Here is a 21085-nt window from a genome sequence, read left to right as displayed (position 1 = left end):
AAGATTTGAGTTGCTAACCAATGGAAACAGAAATGAGCAAATGCTGTTTGCAGTGGGTGTTTGACTCACTACCATTCAAAATACACAAATAAAATCCCATGACAATACAAATACTCATTTACTTTCTGTGTAAATTTGTTTTTGGAGGACTGCAGGACAAGGGGGCGGGGGAGGCAAGTTTGCACAAATTCAGGTGTCATCTGATTCTGACAAAAAGGTACAGTCATCATGCGCATAAAGCTATTAAGCGCAAATGATAAATTTAATGAATAGAAAACAGTAGCATGTATTCAAATCAATGAACAGAAGAGGGTGGGTGAGGTGGAGGAGGAACTCTACATGTCTTCATAAAGAAAGAAAAGTGAATAAAGAAAGGGCTGCAGTGGAGAGGAAAAAGAAAGGAGCAGCAGCATGTCGGACGACCTGGCCCTGCTTGCCTGGCAGACGGGGACATGGGGTGAAGAGGAGAGCTGGAGTGGAGGAGGAAGAAAAAGGAAGGCAAGAGTGTGAGGGATGGAAGGATGAAGAGTCAGAGAGGCGAAAGGGGTCTCACCATAATACTTGGCAGCACTGACAAAGATGGCGGACAGATGTTGTCCCCCGTCTTCAGTGGTTGGGCGGCCCAAGTTTCGACCCCAAACATTGGGAAGTGAACACAACTCAGAGCCACGTTAGTGCATACACATGTGTGTGTGTGTCTGTGTGTGTGTGGTTACTGTAAATGTACACTGGACAGATGGATTTCTAAAAAAATAAATGAAAGATGAGAAAAGCTTGTGCATCTATAAAAAAGCGTTAATCTTTAACTGCTGGTTGCCACCTACTGGTAATCACTTCTCTGCACATTAACATGTTGATTATACTGGATCAACTGTGTTAACGCAGTCCAGGAAAAGTGAGGGACTCAAGACAAGTTCTCTATCTAAAATAACACAGTAAAGCCGTTTCTTAAAAAAAAGATTCTCTTTATTAAAGACAGAAACTCATTTATCATAAACAAAGCCATCATTGTCATGGAGGAAAAAAACAAGACATGGCCCTTGCCCAGTGGAGTTAAAAACACATGTTAATCTAAAAACTCTGGCTCCAGTCATAAAACTCGAGGAAGAAAGAATGTATGGATACACTTGGGAGAATAGGGAGAGGAAAAAAGGAAATGTTTGTGAAAGGAATGAACTGTAAAAAAATATATATATATATGGGTAGGAGGCAAATGTATGTGTGGTGTGGAGGAGGGGGTGTGTGCGTGTGTGTGCGTGTGTTTATGTGAGGGCATGGAAGGAATGGGTGAGGGGCTGGGGGGCGGCGGCCCTGCGCCAAAGTCAACAAAAGCCTGAAAAGCGCACACTCACGTGGACCGTATGTTCTTCTGTGTTCTGTACGTGTGCATGTGTATGAGAACCTTTACATACCAAGCTCAGTCACGTGGCCTGTGTGTTGTTCTCTGTTCTGTATGTGCATGCGTGTGTTAGCGCACACTGTTACAGCCTTTACATACCAGACACTGCAGAGTTTTAACTGCATCCTTATGTTACACTATAGCACCGATATTTTCTGGTGCATGCCCTGTATGTTCAAAGAAAACCAAAAACTGCACTCTGTAAAACATTATAGCTATTGTTACGCAGCATATCAAGAGGACACTGGGTGAAAAAAATTGAGAAACTATACATTTGCTCTACAAAATTTCAGAGCCAGTTTACGAATTCTTACATGCAACGAACAAATATGCTCCATAATTAGGTTTAAAGTGATATATATTAATATGTCTGCATCAAAGTAGTTTTATTTTGAAAAAAACTGTATGAATTTGATTCTCAGTTGGACTGGAATTACTACCAGCCCTTTCAAACAAGAAGTCTAATACTACAGTGCTTAGTCGACTACTTGCGGCTGCCAAACTACACTATAAACCAGCTGGTGGTATCTTAATCTGTTACCAAAAAAACTAAAGATAAAGGGTGTTGCACAAGAAGCTAGAAACAGTATTTAGTAGACAGGGTCTAAAAAAGTACTTTCAAAAAGCATAAATAAAACCCAGATGTTGTTTACTTCCATCCCCATAGACAGATCCAGCAACAGGGTTTTTGAGAAACCTATAATTTGCCTGCCTTATTAAGCACACTCACAAAACAACTTTAATAACCACTTTCACTCTATGAAATACTCAATCAATTACACATCAGTGTCAAGTCATTTTCCTGTAAATGTCGCTTCGGCAGTGTGCTTACTCAGCACCTGGTAACTTTCCATCACTCTTCCCACTCAGCTCGAGCGTGAGTACAACGCAGGCACATTCTCAACATATCTACATATTTAAATTTAATTTGCATGTTGGGCCAGCTTCAGAAGACAAGAGTACAATACCTTTTTCACAATTACTTAGAATTTTTTGAGGCAATAGACCTTGTTTACCTGAATGTTTATATGTAAAATAAACGTAAAAGTATGTTTTTTTTTTTTCTCTTTGCGGTGAAAACCACAAGAAAAAAAAAAATCCCCACCAGAAAACCCCCTCAACAAGCGCACCACAAACAAGAAAAAAAAATCCCATTCATAATTTCAGGTGACCTGAAGTCCCACTGAGTTTTAAACGTTCATTCATGTGAGCTCTCTACAGGGTGAAAATACAGCAGAAAGCCTACAAAAATTGACAGCGTGTGATTTAAATAAAAGAACCTGAGGGCAACAGCATCTGCGTTCTTTTCTGGGTTTTTGAAATTGAAACTTCCACTCGACCATTAGCAAAAATCGGTGGTGCAGTTTTAAGTAACTTACAGCGCTGATGTCCTCCCCTCCCTCAGGGGGTTTATAGAGCTCTGCAGGAACAAGTCCTAAAACCAGGAAATGAGTTGATTTTTTTTTGGTTAGATACCAAATAAGGCAATAAGTATCTATGGTTAACACAGGCTTAAAATGTTTTTAATACTTATGACATAAGATATGTCAGTAAATACCCTACTACTGAATTTTGAAAGTTTTACGTCTTAAAAAAGGCAGTTGCTAACACCTAAAGTCATACAACCATAGTGCAGTTAATGTATTGTCTAATATTAGCTTTTTGCCGCTGATGATTGCATTTCTGCTTCAATCATAGACGTATCAAATGTTTTTTTTGTTATTTTCTGCACTAAAGGAAAAATCCCATTGTCTTTTTGTCAAGGAAACCCAGCGATGTTAACTTCCGGGTTGGCCGACAAGAATACATCATCCCTGCAGTACTTTATATGTAGCAACACAATGCATGTCATAATAATACCGTAATGCAGAAACTCATGTCAGGTCATGTGAGAAAACATTTTTAAGAGGACTTTGGGAGGATTTGAATACATAAGAAAGAATGCTGGATAACTACAGAGTGATATGAAAACAAAAACTAAAAAACAAACCTGCCCTTTAGGTTAAAAACTACTGTACAACTAAACTATACTTTTGTCAGGCAGTCAGACTGTAAAATAGGCAGCATAATTCTATAGTCATGTCTATTTAATGATGAAATGAAAAAGAAAATGCATTTTAATGAAATATTCATGGTGCCTTGACAAGTGCTTGTGAGGTTAGCAAAAGACGGGTTGAGGCTCCCCGTAAGACTACAAATAATGATTGTCAGTCAGGTTTTTTTTTTTTTACATACTAGAGAAACAAACTAAATATATATTGTTTCATTTTGGTTTTAGATAATTTGATTATTCTGGAAATATCTGTGGTGCATCTGTGTTATTCTAGCTGTGCGGTTTATAGTTAAATTCCAAACATACAGTGCTGCAAGCTAACATAGACATGTGTAAACTTCCATCACCAGCACCTAGACAGCAGGATACAGCAACCAGACCTGCTATGGTTGTAAAAAACTGTGTTTTATATTTTTCACATTATGAAAGTTTATCATGCCTTTAATGCATCTATGGGTTATAATTTGCATTTGAACTTCTGAATGGATGATGATTTGTACTTTCCATAGTTTCAGACTACTACTATGTCATTTCTCGACTGTCCCTTAATGAATCAGAAATATGAAAATTGTTTTAAATTAGTTAAATGACCTGGTAGAAAAGGCTTTAAGGCAGCTGAACTTTTTGAACTCTGGTAGTTTATAAAGCAATCTCAACCTAAGCAGCTTATTTGACTGTCAAAGTCTGAAGTCACCTGAGTTTAAAAGACCATATAGAAGGGCCCATCTCTGTATGAGGAGTTCTCTTACAGTGCAACAACGCCTGACTGACTCTAATGCTGACAGAAGATAGACTGCAGGTTTGACATGGCTGAAGGAAAGCAGGCACAGTATCTTTAGACATGAGTGCGCTCTCTGTCTAAATATTCCATGTGGTATTCTCTTTCATACAGATGCAGAAGTGTGTCTTGGCACAGGCGCAGCTACAACACTGTTTCTACGAAACCTCCACCCCCCCTCGCCTCCCTGCCTCTCAGTACTTTTCCGTTCAGAACGACTCTCCTGACAACTGTGTGTTTGCTGCCTGCCTCCTCTCCATCTCCACCCCCTGCAATTTGGCGATGTGGAGAGTTTACAGACGTTATCTGCTATTAGTGGATGGCACTGAACTCAAGGGTAACTGGTAACTTTGACAACAAATCTAGACCTGTCTATGCACATCTACTCATGCTATAAGGCTTTGAGATTTCCACTAGGTAGAGCGCCACTGAAATGTGACCACGCTACGCTCCAGACACAAGCGTGTTGTCTTTCACAGAGAAAGTGCCGGGACCAACAGAGAGATTGAACAAAAAAAAAAAAAAAAAAAAAAAACGGCTGCTACCTCTTGCCTTCTCCTTTGTTAAAGCCCTTATCTTCAGTCTTAATGTGGACAGTTTGAGTTTTAGTCCCCACAGCCCTTCATTAGTTCTCTGGACCAGATACTTTCTTGCTTTAGAACAATTCTGGGAAATCATCCATCGAGGCTTAACAAACAGAACCAGAACTAATACAACAGCAAAGAAGAGACAGAAGACATGGTAAACAATGCATTACTGCTGCTCCGTGGGTTTTACAAGGCACTGAACTAACAAGAACATCAAGTATTTTCTAACTTTCGGATAAAAATCTTCTATAGATTTAAATTCTCCCTCGCTCAGGTGTCTAAACCCACAGGATCTGCACATTTAATACTGTGCCAAAATGTGCTGTGTAAGTTAAGTAGACATTATCATATCTTTATTTCTGCTTTAAAGGTCACACGTGGTAGATTAGAGATAGAAAAACACCTTGAAACAAAGCTGGACTGTCACTCTCTCTCTCTCATGGTCTCACTCACAGGACACAGAGGCAAGTGCATTAAAGGTCAGGTGGCAACAAAAAGATCTGCCACAAATACATGTTAGAGACATCAAAGGCGAATCACTTTGAGGACAAATTGAAGCTAATCTCTTAGATTTAGTCTCAGTCATTTTGTTAGTTCACAAGGCGCAGTGATGAGAAGGTGCTGATGTGAGGCTGGGTGGATCAGCCCTTAGGGATGATGACTAATGGCAATGACTTGAATGATAACAAGAGCAAATACTTGACACAGTCATACCTAACAGATTTTTAAAAGCAAAACTAAAAATAAGAACAGTTAAATTACAAAAATTATGTATCGGCACTACAAAATCCATCTGGGAACATATTCAGAATGAATGACAATTGCTCACGGCATCCTGTGTAGACCCTCCAACAGATTATTAGTCATTAAGAAATTTACTGATTTCCACAAGTCGCAATAAAACAGATTTTTATTACACTTTTTCAATACAGTATTTCTTCATAACTACATATTAAAGTGATGAAAAGATGTTTTCACACAGCAGTCTGACCATTGTGTCAGCCTCTTTTACGTCTCTATTCTTGGACTGTACTTTATCAAAACCATTAATAGCAAGAATACAGAAAACAAAGATAGGCAGCTGTAGCCACAGAAGATAAACCAGAAGAGCCCATTTGGCTGGGCAGCAGTGCCCCTCAGTGCTATTTATAGGACAGACATAGTTTCTTGTGTCCCAAACTAACCGAGTTTAGTTTTCACAAAGAAAAACTCACACATATTGTACATGCGCACATGCAGAAACACTTCTGTACTTTAAAGCAAAGATGTGTAAAAGATGTACATCAAGTAAATAACATAGTAAAGAAAAAAATGAGCACAGGAGACACAAGTGAACACATTCAATGATGAATACATACCTAGAGTCAAAAGTACTTGTCAGTTCTTAGTGATGATGTGAAGAGGGAACAAAGGCTATTCTCACAGGACAGAGAACAGGTCAGATGATAAATTCAGTCCAGGAGGAGAACAGTTCATACAGACACTCATCCACAATGCTGGGGAGTAGAGAAGACTCCCAAAAGATGGGCACACAAAGGGACTACAGCCGGTCTTCAGTCTCTTACTGGTGAGGCCAAAAAGTCTATTTCAAAATTGTTTTTTTCTCTTTAAAGAGTTTTCAACAAAGTCCTCAGCAGCAAAGAGAGAGAGGAGTCAGAGTTGATTCAAAGCTCACCAAGCAAGTTCAATGAGGAAGGATGGAACTCTCTAGAATCAGCACTCAGCCGTTCCCTGGTTTTAAACCTCACACGGTAGGCGGGGTCAGTCATCATGCAAAGGAGGGGGTAACTACCACTACTGCCACCTTCTTGGTGACTGAATGTCTGCAGCCAATTAGCTGTGTGCAGAATGTGGGGCAGATCCAGTCCCTGTTTAGCTGTGGTTCACATGAGGATGACTTTGACTGCAGGGCGGCACTGGCACCTCCAGCTGCTCGTGATCAGCTCATTAAAAACTCCCTCTTTCTCTGTCCAACTCTGCCCGTCCACGATTCAAGCATCTGTCATTCTTTTCCTTCTCTTTAACGCAAAGAGAGAAGTTAAAGTGTAAAGTTGTGCCCCTTTTTGTAGCTATGTAGTATCAAAACTCCCCTTCTCTATATCCACCGATCCTATAACTATCAGAAATGACTCACTGTACCTCTCTATCTCTCACCTACCTGCTGTGTTTCACATTGACCGTACAGCCAGCGTCACAGATGCCACAACACTTGCAATACATGGAGAAAAATATCTCCTTCTCCAGCCTGCCTGTTTTTTTTTCAGTTTTGTTAGCGTGTGTTCATGTGTGAGTGTGGGCGCCCACAACTGCCTCCTTGCCCAGGACTTCCACAAAGCTTTCCTTGTTCTGTCCATATGGTTTAGTGTGTCAAGTATTTAGTAACTAACATGAGAAGAGCCAAACAGAAAGTATGGGGCGGCAGAAGCTGCAGTGAAGAAAGAGGCAGGAGTTTGGTGAAAAGCAGACAGAAAAATAAAAGTGTTGTGCTCCTTTTTGCAAAGGAGCTCTATTCTTAATATAAAATGATTGAATTTTGAACATGAGGATATCAAAGTCAGCCTTGATCCACAGAATGCTATAAAGGTGTCTTTGTATGGTCCAGGTGAAGGCAGATGCCAGCTATTTGTCACACACAGCCTCAAGCCAAATATTTTCAGACAGTTTTCACATACTCTCACACAGGTGGGGATAGACGAAACCATTTCACATTCAACAAACCTGACATATGTGTGAATTCTTGCCTAAGTCAATAGTAACAGAGCAACGGGACAGTAACATTCTCATTCAGCTGCCAGACTATCAGAAACTATCAAAACATCTTCACAATCATCTTCAAAGAGACTTTGTGGACACCCTGTTTATTGTGTAAAGCAGAGCTACTGAGTTTCAATAGCAAGTGGGCCAAATAGGAAAATCACTGGGGGTTTGTGGGCCACCCAGAATACAAATAACATTACAGTATGATTTTAATATGCATATTCCTCTGAGCTCTTAGGAAAACTGGCAGAGAACTAGCCATGACAAGAAGTAGTGCCTCTTCGTGTTGTATTGTTCTATCACAGTAGTGCATTTGTCTGCATAACAACAACACTACGGTTTATTATTTGTTGCATCGAGCAAAGAAAGTAAATACTTGTCAGTCCATTTGCTTCAGAACTGGCAATTTTCACAATCACCCCTATGTTTCTTTAGCTTCAAGAAAGACATTTTGAAGCTTAGCTTAGCTAATGTAAGTTTCTCATATGGCACAGTGTACAACACAGGCCTTGACTGAACAAACAGGTGCGTAGCGGATGTAATCCCACTGCAGCCACTGACACCACATAGGTGCTTTAAAAAGATGGAACCAGTGTTATACTGGTTTAGATCATTCAGTCTGTTGTTTCACAAGTCTCAAAGTAGCTCCAAGATATGTAACTTTAGGTGTATGCAAATGTAGAAATAAATAAAAATGTTTATTTATGTATGATTCAACTAACAGCTTTCATTTATGGATTTATACATTTGTTCTTTTATGTCTACAATTATTTATTTATTGTTTTATTTATGTACTTTTACATAATGCATTTTATTCTTGAATTAAATTTTAGATTTCTTTACGCAATAAGTCATTTTTGATCCTCCATATAAAAACACAGTGCTGTACATTTAATGTACATGTATTACCTGTCTAGGGTGTGCCAGCTGGGATAGGCTCCATGACCTTTCAAGGATAAATGGTTACAGATAGATGAATAAATGTGTCCCCTGTGCCCCCCCAAAGACAAACTATCTTTAGGACATTTAGGATAACAAAAAAAAAAAAAAAAAAAGACAAACAAGAGGACGCTGCCACCCTGTACTTAACTGTGCATTTAATACTAAGCTGGGCAACACTGTACAATTTTAGAAATCTTATTTAGCATCAAGCCAACAGGCGTCTGCGTATATTGACTTGCAGGTGGCAAAATAGATGTGAACAGTACGGCTTGTCCATTTTGCAGAGAGAATTGGAGCCAAGCTAGCTTCACTGTTCTTTCCATATTTTGCGTCCACATGACACGTCATGTTGCCATAGCAATTTCAGACAATCTGTTTGCCACCGTTGCGCGGCTGTGTTGAGAAAAAGGCACTGACCTTGCATAATCGACTCTAGCTAAAGCTGTGCAAGAGCCTGACAACACCCGACCAAAATTTCTTACATTCCAGAAATTCACACAAATGTCCAACTGCCATTCAGGAGCAGCTGATCAGTCATCCCACCCCCATGCTGTGGTGCAAGGTAAACAATACCTGACAAAGCTGTAATGTGGTCTGATTCTTAAATTAGTTTTGCAGCTCAAAAATCAAGTCACATATGAGCTCAAATCATAGCATGTATGCGCAGCTTTATCCATATATTATAGATCCCACTACTCTATCCAAATTGCTCCAATCAAATAAAACTAACCATTTAAAAAAAAAAGGGAAATGTTTACTTAATTTTAGCCATCCAGGAGATGCTCCTGCACACACAAAATTGCTCTCAGATATTAAATTATTTATCCTCCTGTGGACCAACTTTTCTTATTTAACATAATGCCTGCTGAGTCAACACACATGTAGGCACGATTTATTCTTCCTTCCTCTTTTGTGTCTTTTGTTTGAGGAAGTAACCTCTTTAAATGTACATGTGGCACATTCAAAACATGTCTGACACAAATGTGTTTTGGAATGATTTTTGGAAATCACGTGTTGCTTGCATGCATGCGGTGTCCACACAGACAGCATTATTGCTGTGGTACTGTTAGTGCCAGCCCTGTCTAGTCTCTACACCAAGTTTGCAGAATAGCTGTGAAGAGAAGTGAAGAGTTGGAACCAGAAAGCAGAGAGAGAGAGAGAGAGAGAGAGAGAGATAGAGAGAGCACACTGGAAAAATGCTGCTCCTCATCCAATTTTTTCATATCTGTGACATATTTAACAGGCATAGATGGGGAAACTGTAGCACAGCATTTTTATACCTTGTCCCACAACCCACAGATTGAGACTATGTCCCACAGTTTGACTGGCCCTAGTTTTCATTAGTCAAACCACTGCAGGATAGGGTTAAGATTAGGGTTAGTCAAACAGCACAGACACGAGACAAGAGCCGGTTTAACTGTCAGTGTCTTTGCTGCCTACATGCTACACATAAAAGGAAAACTGTGAGTAATTGTGAGCAAAGTCAAAAGCTATGTATGTATGTAGGTGGGATATAACTGAAACGACCACAAAGAAAAGGAAATACAGCTACAACTAAGACTTGAATACTACTTATAACTGGGTAAAGCCAGTGTCTGAAGCCAGTGGGAGTTGATTCTTGTAGCCTCTGTTTTATCTCTTCTCAATACTTTATGGTTCTGATAATGAAACTAGCTGCCTCTTTCACTCGTAGCACAGTGCAGCAGCAGCAACAACAACAACAACAACAACAACAACAGCAAGCACAACCAAATTCATATCAGTTATCTGGAATCTTCAGTGTTTTTTTTTTTTGCTTTTTTTCAATTCTTCCCCTTACAAGCTCAGAGACAGAACAGAAATGTAAAAATAGACAGTATATCAAAATTTTAGATTATCTGTCAGCATTGGTAACTTGTCCCATTTTGTTACACACACACACACACACACACACACACACACACACACACACACACACACACACACACACACATACACACACACACACACACACACACACACACACACACACACACACACACACACACACACACATTTGGTTTGTTAGGATCTGGTTATCTTAATAGTGAAATGTGTAATGTTGCTAGTATGATGTCAGTATGACTATGAACAGATCATCTTCATTGTCTATTCTTGCTGAGAATCATGTGCATCACACACACACACACACACACACACACACACACACACACACACACACACACACACACACACACACACACACACACACACAAAAAAAAAAGGCAAAACTCAGCATGTCAGTTTGTAGCCATTGCCTTTGATGTGCATACTGCCAGCAAAGTCACATTTTAGTGGTTCATCAAAATATGTCCTCTACTCCATTCACGTTTTTTATGAGGGGGGACAAATGCATATGTTCTAAATACTGAGGGAGCAGCACAGTGGTGCAGTAGTCAGCACTGTTGCCTCACAGCAGGAAGGTTCTGAGTTGGGTTAGCTGGGGAGTTTGTGGCTGGGGCAGGGTATTTCTGTACAGAGTTTGTCTGTGTGGGTTCTCTCCAGGTACATGTAGGTTCACAGTTAAACTGCGTGGTTGTTGCGTGGTGACCTGTCCAGGGTGCACCCCGCCCCTCACCTGATTCATAGGCTCCACGACCCTTGAAGGATAAGCGGTTATGGATACTGAATAAATTAATGTGTCCCCTGCATGGGACCAGAAATCTACACCTACGGTTGATTTGAATCAAATTCTTGAGTTGATTTAAGAACAATTCACTGATGCAAAGGGTGTTTTTTTTTGCAGATACGATCAAAGAAAAAGTTTCTTTCATACATAAAGGGAAAAACACAAGAGGATGCTGCCATGAAACGTCTACACATAAACAACATATCTGTATTGGGCTCTTTTTCTCTGCCTCTGTCTCTTTTCTGTTTTCATCCTTGCACACTTGAAGCCTGGACCATTTCATTGTGAAAGCACCATGGAAAAAAAAAATTGTGATGAGCAGGGGTGCAAAATATATTCCTTTATTTTATATATTTTTTTTTTACTTTTCATTTGTTTAAAACCAGAAAATGATGACGGGAGGAAGAAGGGCACCCATCACCAAATTTTAATTCATTAATTTTTCCTTTGATGGTGACCAGTGCCCACAAGAAGTTGGCACCCTAGGCAACTGCCTATATGGCCTCTGCCTTTAATCTGCCAAGATCATCTGAAATAAACATAAAACTTAATTAAGTTAAATAAGTATAAAGTTTCAAGAACATCTGCTGGAACATAAGCAGTTTAGAAGATATCCCAGTAAGTCAATAGTCACCATTTTTCTGGATTTTCAAACCACCATCACTTTTTAGGGAAAACAAAATTAAATACAATTTAACCTATTCAGATTTTCAAATTACAACACTCTTTAAATGTCCCCTTTGTTTACTGAAAAGAAACCACTGTAACCTCCACACTCACCTACCCTCTAACTGCATTACCACTGCTTCAGTCAATCATGAATATAATTGCAATAAACCTTTAGTCTTCACTAATAATTGCCAGTACTAGCTAAGTCTTTGTATAAATGGCTGGTAAAATGGACAGTAAAACAGTAAAAAACGCAGAACATACTAAATCTACTCTCGACTGCTGCAGCTTCAGTGCTTTATTCATAGAGCGGAAGCAGTGAGATCTCATTTGGGACACTGCCCCTTTAAGAGTCCTCTTCCTGTACTAAGAAAAGCTCAGGAACTCTGCATGGGTTGGTGTTTGCGTGTGTGCACATAAAAATGCACATGCTATATGGTCTTTTTTTGCATGACATGGCAGTTTCTCAAGCTTAAATATTCTTTGTTTGTCCTTTTTGTGTCTCTCCTCCTGTTGGTTTATCACCGTGCATTAATTTTCTTACATATCTCCAGGCCTATCTTTTTGGCCTCCTCTCTGTCTTCCTCTCAGTCTCTCGCTCTCACTTCCAGACAGGACTGGTTTCCATTAAGTTCCAGATGGGTTCCACTTAATTTGTGGGACTTTTTGAGGAATAAGAGAATGATTAAACAAAAAACAATCTGTACAGCGTAGTAACATGGGAAAAATGATTTCTAGTGTAGTAATCAACATGATAATGTATTACTGCTGTCACTGCAGTGTCACTATTACAGGCTATTCACACATACAGACTCAAAATCCTGGACAGTGACAGGCTGCTCATCATTGTGAACTGGACCTCTGCAGAGCTAGAGAAATTTAACAGGTGTCCAGCAGCATGACAGAGGAAAGTTGAGTAAATCTTAACCTTATGCAAATGTCCTCTGATACAGTGTGAGTGACAACCAGGTGAGAGCCAACTGCATTTGTTTTAATGCCTGCAAGTACAAAGCACAATGGCTCACTAACTACTCCACTCCACAAGTTGAGGGGGAAATTGCTCCCAGTGCAGATACAGGATAGCAATGCTAATCAGTCTTACCAGTTCCTGCATCACTGTTGACAGCAAACTATTCTCAGATCGATCGTGACAGAAATTTGGTCAAGCTGCATTCTAGACTACGCAATTAATACGGATAAAAAAAAACAACATAGGAAAAAAACACAAATACAGATGTAAAACTATGAGTCAGGTAAATGATTTGTTTGTTACGGTGTAGTGATGTATTAATGATGTCTGCTCAGGGCATGTGGATCTTTTGTTTGTCGCTTACATTGTCATTTAAGGAATAATCTTGCCATAGTAAATTAAGCAGCAAATTACAAATGTAGCGTGCTGGACAGCAGCTGCAGCCCAGGAGAGAAGCCCCGCAGGTCTTTTGGATGGCGGATGTCTGGAGGACAGACACTTTTAATTTCTGACTGTGTGACAATCTGATTTTTTCACAGCACAGATGATGAAGATGGGCATTAAAACATGAGCCTAAATGGTAAAACATACACATGAAGTTTCGAATAACAACTTAGTGTGGTGCACTGCATTGTAAAAAAAAGAAAGAAAAGAAAACCAAAAAAGAATGTTTGTATAAGATGGCCGATTTGATACTAAAGAAAATCTTAGTCTTAGTCTTAGTAGAATAATGCTACGGTGATCTCTGGTGTTTCCTTTGGTGATCCCAGTGCTGTTGAAATTTTTGTTTTTTTGGTGAAATGTCACAACAAACATTAAATTATTGTAACATTAAATAAATGTAATGTGTGTGAGAAGAGTGATTAGAGCTGAAACTAAGAGTGGGGTGTAGGATGATCATTATCAGCCATGTTTTGTTGGCATGCAGAGGAAATCACATCAGATATACGTGATACACCAGACCACAGAAGATGTATTCAACTTTTTACTCCATCAACAGAAATTGACATCAATTACATCTCAGAAGCTTCCTCAGTATTTTTAAGACGATTTAAGATATCTTATTGGTCTCTGAGCCAAACTGTTAAAGCTCTTATTACGTTGGGTCACTGCTGTGTGTGTGTGTTTGTTTCTTTGCCTTTATTATAGTACAGCTGAATATTAAACAGGAAAGATGGCAGAGAGAGGCGATGAAACACAGCAAAGGGCGGCAGGCTGGAATTGAGTCTGGGCTGCTGCAGAGGTCTGACAGCCTCAGTACATGAAGTGCACGCTCTACCAACCGATCCACAGTGGTGCTCTGTGTGTTTTTGACAAAGTGATTTATTAAACAAACTGAGACTAATTAAATACACGTGTACAAAAGTACAAAAAAACACATGGAGAGCGGAGGTCAGTAGAATCAGTTGTGTACATGAGAGTACATGAGAGTGGAGCGAGTGTGTGGCTGTTGTGAGCTGCATGCAAACAAAGGGAAGAACTGAAGGGGAACTAAAACTGTAACATAATCAAACGAGTGGCTGCTGGGAAGGATAAAAAGAACAATGGAAACCCTAAAATTGGTATAGAAGATTAACCCACTGCGGCAGGGGACAAAGCGTCAAAGTGATTTGTTACATTTTGGTTGTGCATGATTTAGTTGTGTTAAGAGCATCATAGAGGTTGCTGCTCCTCATTTAACCTCTTTTTTCCCTCAACATCTTCTTGATGATTCCACTTCAAAAAAGGCCAGAGACCGTCAGTGTTGAATGTGACCAATCAAAGACATCACACACTGTCCATTCCGGCCTTTAAAGTCTCAAATGTCAACACAGTTACAAGCGCATATATGACTCAAGCTCGTGATCATCACAGACACATGTTCATGGGACACATTCTTGCATGCAAAGCAGAAAAGGTCCCTCGTGACAAAGGTTTTGCGCTGTTTTGTATCACATGCATCTGCCTGATTTTTATGCGCGCAGGTTTCGAGATTATGAATGATTAATTATTAATTAATTGCAATGACGCTGCTTTGTTCAAACAAGGAGTGTGGACCCATAAAACAGAGAGCCCACAACAGGAAGGAGAGCCAAAACTTGATATCCAGGGCTAAACTCATGACTCTTTTTTTTCACTCAAGAACATAAAAAATAGATATGAATTAGGTTAGTTAGTAAGTACAAAAATATATTGAGTGCAGAGGTCAGTAGAATCAATAGTGTAGGGAATATATAGGAGTAGAGATAGTGTAGTAACATCTATGGCTTTATAGACTAGAAATACTGGGTTCAGATGTTCCCAGGTGGCACTGATGATCTCCTGCCCCACCCACCAGGCATCTGAAAAACAAGTAAACAAAGGAGTCTGGCAGTTTGTCAAGTTGAAATACCCAGCTCACTTGACATGAACGTGTCGTACGTATGTTCATTAATACTTTGTCACCGCCTAGTTTAGCTGGAAGTTTGAAACATTTGGGGGTAGAAAGTCATGTGTTATACATTCTGCTGGTACAAGGCAAGATGTTGATGTTGTACCAGACCTGAGTTTCAGTGATAAAAGACAACTTAAGTCTTTCTTCAATTCTTCAAAAAAGAAAACGTCTCCATTGCTGTGTCTCATAGGCAATATCTGAAGACTGAACGTGTCACAGCGATGCAACACCGCTTTCCCATTTCAAATGCGGCAGAGAAATGCTGACTTCTTTTCCTGCATTTGGAAGATCCAGTGGCCAAAATTATTAAAAACGGTCAAAGTCAAGTTGGGTGATGTTTGTGATTATGTGTTAGTGAAGTTGCTTGCTTGTGAGCTACAGCCTTTGACAGTCTTCAATTTTAGAGGTTCAAAGATTGATTTATATCTTGCTTTCACTTGCTTTAAAAAAAACATGTTGCATTTTAGTTCTGATCTGGTTTAGTTGTTTTTTATGAATGAACCAAGGGGAGTAAGCATTAAGATATACAAACTGACAGGTAACTCTGACTGGACAGTTTTGGCGACTGTCATCCTGTATCCTCAGGGCATCATCAGGACCCATGTGGGGAAATCGAACTCATAAATAATGACTGTACCAAGGCTGAATCCTTCCTGCAGCAGGCTGGACAGCCTGTAGCCCTTTGCTGAATCTGTCAAAGGGGTATAAATTGATGCAGCAGTTGTAATAGTGTATTAAATGTAGGCTATTGAAAGTGAAAGTATTGAAATGGAGTTATTAAAATATGATGCATGCTTTTCAAATTGTCTCTGAGGGCTACTGTTGGCCTGTGGGCAGCTCTTTGAGAATGATACTGTATTGTATCATATATATTATACTGTAGATACTAGACTTTTATTTACTCAAAGAACATATATGCCTGTGGACAGGAACATTCAATTGATCTCAGTCATCACAGCAACAATGTGAACTAATCTTCAGGTATCCTGTAACATGGCAATCTCTGTGTTTTCCTAATAACATGGCACCAGCGTGGTCATCTCATACTTTGTAAATCTAATAAGTCATTCATCATTTTTCCATGGCAGTAGAACTTGAAACCACAACAAAAACACAATGAGTGCCCTTGTGAATGGCACTCTGGCAACCCGATTTGCTACTTCTATTACAGCTGGCCTTGTATATCAGAGTTCATCTGTTATCATTTTACATTACAGGGTTGAACAATTAAATGGACAATAAAAACAACAACAACAACAACAACAACAACAACAACAACAACAACAACAACAACAACAACAATAATAATAATAATAATAATAATAATAATAATAATAATAACCATCATTTTAGACACATTTATAAGTAACTAAACTAAAACTAAATAACAGTAGAAAAAAAAGGACAAAAGACAACTAGACAGCTACAACTGATGCTTTGCAGTTGTATGCCTCCACCAACCGGTCAAGTTTATATTCATGTCTGTCCAGACCCATATAATCAACGCAATGAAGACTTTGAAGGAATTTCATAAGATGTATCAAGTGTATTAAGTGTATTTGGCATAATGTAAGTTTAAAGTTTTAACTGTTTTTGCAGAACATTACGACGTTGCAATGAAGTTGTACTTTTTGGATATAAATGGCAGTTCCATTGGCTGTTTGTGCCAAATCTGAATATACTATTTCCAGAGTGGACCAACATGGTGAACCAACCATCAGAAAGACCAACCATCACACTGACATTCCTACAGCCATTTTGTTAGTTTGGCTGAAAATACTTGCACTTTAGAAATAGATGCAGTGTAAATATCCAAACTGTATGCCTCTCCGCCTTTCCTGAGAGCTTGAGATGCACTGGCTGTTTGCAGAGTGTGGCTGGGAGGGCAGACAGTATAGAAATAGACCAGGAGGTATATACAGTAATACCCCTTGGACGGGCAAGGAAGGCAGGTTGCTGTATACGCAGCTGTGCATTTTCCAATTTTGTAATTTAAGGAGGAAGCCTACTCCATTGTAAGCACCAACAATGGCGGTGGAAACACACATGTATCCAACTACATTCACACGAGTATCTGCTAGTAAACCGGCACTCTGATGTAGAATGTACATGTTTCAGATCCATTAATTCAGCTGAAACTGGATAACCAGTCAAAAAAAACCCCAAAACACTCCATCTGCTCTGTGTCTGAACCCTTTGTGCAAAAAACAAAACCCTAAGCTGCTGTAACTTGTGCCTCATCGTAAGATTTTAATATCCATGAGGAGTCTTCTGCTAAAACACAATCATCACACTTTTTAGCTTTGCTGTGTTGTACTTTGCAGTCTTGAACATCAGTAGTCACTATTTAAAAAAAATATTATTGTTTGTTGTAATGTATCTCTAATTAATTTTTCCCCCAATACTGATTTCTGTCAAAATACTTTCTGGATTTTTACAGATCAAAAGAAATATTTTGAATTTTAGAAATGATGTTTTGTGTTGCTAATTTCTACACCACAAAAATGTATGTGCAGGCAGGGACAATGGTAGGGATGGACATACTGTTTGACACGCTCTTTTAGCAGGTGATTGGCAATTGTTCGCGCAACTATGAATGGCGCCCCAGTAATTATCTCCAGTTTACATTAGCCTGCATTTTTACACAATTAGTCACCAAAGTCTGTTTTAAAATAAAAAACTTTAAAATCATCTCTTCAAGATAGCAAACAATCATAGAAAAATAAATACTCCACAGACAATGCCTCTAGAGAAACTCAGATGCAAAAATATCCACAGAAAAAAAAGGTATGAAAGAAGTTTGCAAGTAGACCAGTCTTCAGAGCAGACACTCAGTTGTACAACTTTATAGTCTAGTGCAAGAAGAAAGAAGAGAAAAGTTGGTGGCAAGATGAGAGTGCAGACCAATGAGTGATACTGCTGAAGTACATTAGGGACATAGGGGATGAGTGTGTGTATACCATTGTGTTAAAGTGTGCGTGACAAAGGGTGGAGAGGCTGTGTACAGAAGGAATGCTATTGACTCTTATGAGCTCGTAAAGTGTTTCCAGGAAAGCAGCAATCCAAGAACATTTTGTCACAACAAAACATGTTAGAACCAGTGAGTGGGTCTAATCAGGACAGACAAGTTGATTATCAGCTTGAGCCAGCCTTCCCTGCCCTTTCTTATGAATTAAAATTGATTAGGATTCCATGGATATAAATGTGAAATTCTAGTGTAGCATAAGTACATTTTTGAGTGTGAGTGGGTGGGTGGGTGGCAGAAAAAAGTGATCCTTTGAAGATCTGACTGGCGTAAAACAAGTATTTATATCCAAGTGTGGCCGATGCATTATAATCAAAGCTTGTTTTTCTCTAACCAGCACAGTGCTGTATGTTCTAACAGGCTCAGACACATCAAATGCATCTTAAAGATACACAAACTCACAATTTCAGATTCAGCCCTCTCCTATAAAACAGTAGTTCAGCTACAACAGTGTGTTAAATTAAGAAAATTACATCACTTTACTGTAATGCAGCCTTTAAGACCAGGAAAACGCAGTTGTTGGAAACATGCAATAAAAAAATTAGAACTGGCCTTCCTGCTGTTGAGACAGATTTCTACCTGTTTTAGATCAGTCACAACTGTTTATCTAATATGTGGCCAGTTAAATCTGATTAGTGTACATAGGAGCCTGACTTTATTGGCTGTTGAGGTATTTTTTTAGACATCCAACTGGACTTAAAGCTTTTGTTGATAAGAAAGATGTGTTTGCCATAGTTTGACAGGATTGGATAAGTTTAATTTACCAACTACCCTATGTCACATGTTTCATCTAATTCACATTTGCAAATTGACCTTGAGATGCAGGTTAAAAGGGAGCAGAGGGAGAAAATCAAATTCTGCCTACTTTCTTATCTGTCCAAACCTGTCATAGAGGTCATAGAGGAATTGTGCATTACAACATGGCTTTAATTGAGAATTGATGCTAAGGGCCAAACTATAAATTGAGAAAAATAAAAAAGTAGAAAAATGTCTTTAAAGAAGGTCACTTATGTGGCTATGCAAGGGCACTGACCACCAAAGACCACAAACGCTACTTAAACAAACTGACTTTGGCAAATGGCAACCGACTTCCAGACCCGTGTGATATTAGTGAGTGGGTAGGAGACATTAGTAAGTGGCACAATATTCAGTGGTCTGATATATACACCTATTTGACTGAGAGACCTAGCATCTAAACCAGCGAGAAACTAAGCATACAAGTCACTAGATGCTTACAGCTACATTATCTGTGGACATGTGCAGAATGTCAAATACCACGACACAGACTCAGAGTTTTGTGTTTTAAAATCAGACATCCTTCCTAGTCAAAGACAAGGGCACAAGACTGTCATGTATGATATGTATTATTTCGTATTGTTGCTTCTGTTTACTGTTATTCTCTCATATTTCGGTTAATGTCTTCACCTCACCTCAACTTTGTCATAACCAGGGCGTGAAACTAACTTTTTCATGAACTACACTCAGTGACAAGTTGGTTCAGAATTCAGCAGCCAATATTATTTATTTGCAGTCAGACGTGATTGAGCTGTTTTAGGTACATGTTAAAATATCTAGTAGCCTGGTCATAACTTGAAAATATATATTGGATAAGACAGTATGTTTTATTGTGTCTTTTTGACATTTCAGGCCTGGTCCATGCTGCAGCCATGCTACAGCAATTTTATTCAAAGTTGAGCTCTGTGTTACAATGGGGAGGACAGAGAAAGCAGCAGTTACTTCTGTGTGCATGTGGACAGACATAAGCAGAAAAGATGTCAGTCCGGCTCCACTGAAGGAAATCCGCTTCCACAAACCAAAGAGGCTAGGCAGCTTCCAGCATGTTCAAAAACTGACAGGAGGGGCAGAGTCACAGCCAGAGGCATGTAATACTTTACAGAGTTTAGATAAGTTAGAAAAGGTGTTTCAGTCATGTCAGTATCATATGTTTTGATTTTTTTTTATAAATAAAAAATAAATATTTAAATAAATAAATGTGAATATTATGCAGCCCAGTAATTGTGCCACTTTTTGTATCTGTCATCAGAGTTGACAGATGATGACATTTGAGAAGTGTAGCTTGTGGACCCATGCTGCAGTGTTGACAGGTCTGGAGAACAGTGACACAGAAACTCAACACTGAGGAAACTCTCACCACAGGAAATGCAGGTGAAAAGTCGGAGAAACATTCCACAGACTACACACTCAAGTACAACCTAATCAATGTGAGAAACTAGAACTTGCAACACGGCAACAGTGAAGCTCAAAGGACTGATATAGTACAAGTACAAAATTTCACCTTGCAACTACAACTGACAAGATCAGCAAAATCATACCTAATGGACATTATGCAGTATAACAAAACACAGTTAAACGTCCCATTTGTGCTCTCGTGTGAAAACATGGAGGAAACCTGCTGTGGCAGGTACATGTTTCAGTCCCATGTACCTACATGGGATTGAAACATGTACCTGCTGTGGCAAAGGGGTGGTAGAGATAAAGTGTCCCTACAAGAAGTACAGCAGACAAGCAGTTTTGTCTGTGTGACTCATTCAAACTGAAGCATTCACACTCGTATTACTCATATTACTCTTAAGTACAGCTCCACATGTTTGTGATCTTAGCTACTGTGACTTTGTGGTGTGGACAAAGGAGGACTTCATCATGCAGCGCATCCTAAGGGATCAGGACTTACTGCAGGAGGCTTTGCCAAAAGCACAAGTATGTTGCCTGAACTACTTTTGGCAAAATGATCAGCTGTTTCAAATGCAACAACCACTTTCACTACAGCTGTGTACTGATCTTAAGGAAGCCTGCAACATGGTTATGTAAGTAATGTCTCCAGTAA

At 39.3% G+C, this 21085-nt stretch overlaps 1 protein-coding gene and 1 pseudogene across 2 annotated transcripts in view; one reads left to right on the top strand and one right to left on the bottom strand.

The window, feature by feature from the left end:
• The window catches only part of LOC146330289 (high affinity choline transporter 1-like), a 21958-nt gene extending 14873 nt beyond the window's left edge, over positions 1–7085 (bottom strand). The window contains exon 1 of one of the 2 annotated variants that reach the window (XM_084715811.1): positions 6176–7085. The gene's annotated coding sequence lies outside the window, so the exon portion shown is untranslated. Of the gene's footprint in view, positions 1–553; positions 1651–6175 lie in introns of those variants that run through there. The other variant, XM_084715812.1, reaches the window with a different exon arrangement.
• Positions 412–21085, top strand: LOC146330288 (uncharacterized; annotated as a pseudogene).

The sequence above is a fragment of the Lutjanus erythropterus genome, chromosome 3, assembly GCF_056507025.1.
Source record: "Lutjanus erythropterus isolate fLutEry1 chromosome 3, fLutEry1.hap2, whole genome shotgun sequence".
NCBI lineage: Eukaryota > Metazoa > Chordata > Actinopteri > Lutjaniformes > Lutjanidae > Lutjanus > Lutjanus erythropterus.
The sequence above is the reverse complement of the archived record's forward strand: the minus strand, read 5'-3'. Positions and strand labels throughout refer to the sequence as shown.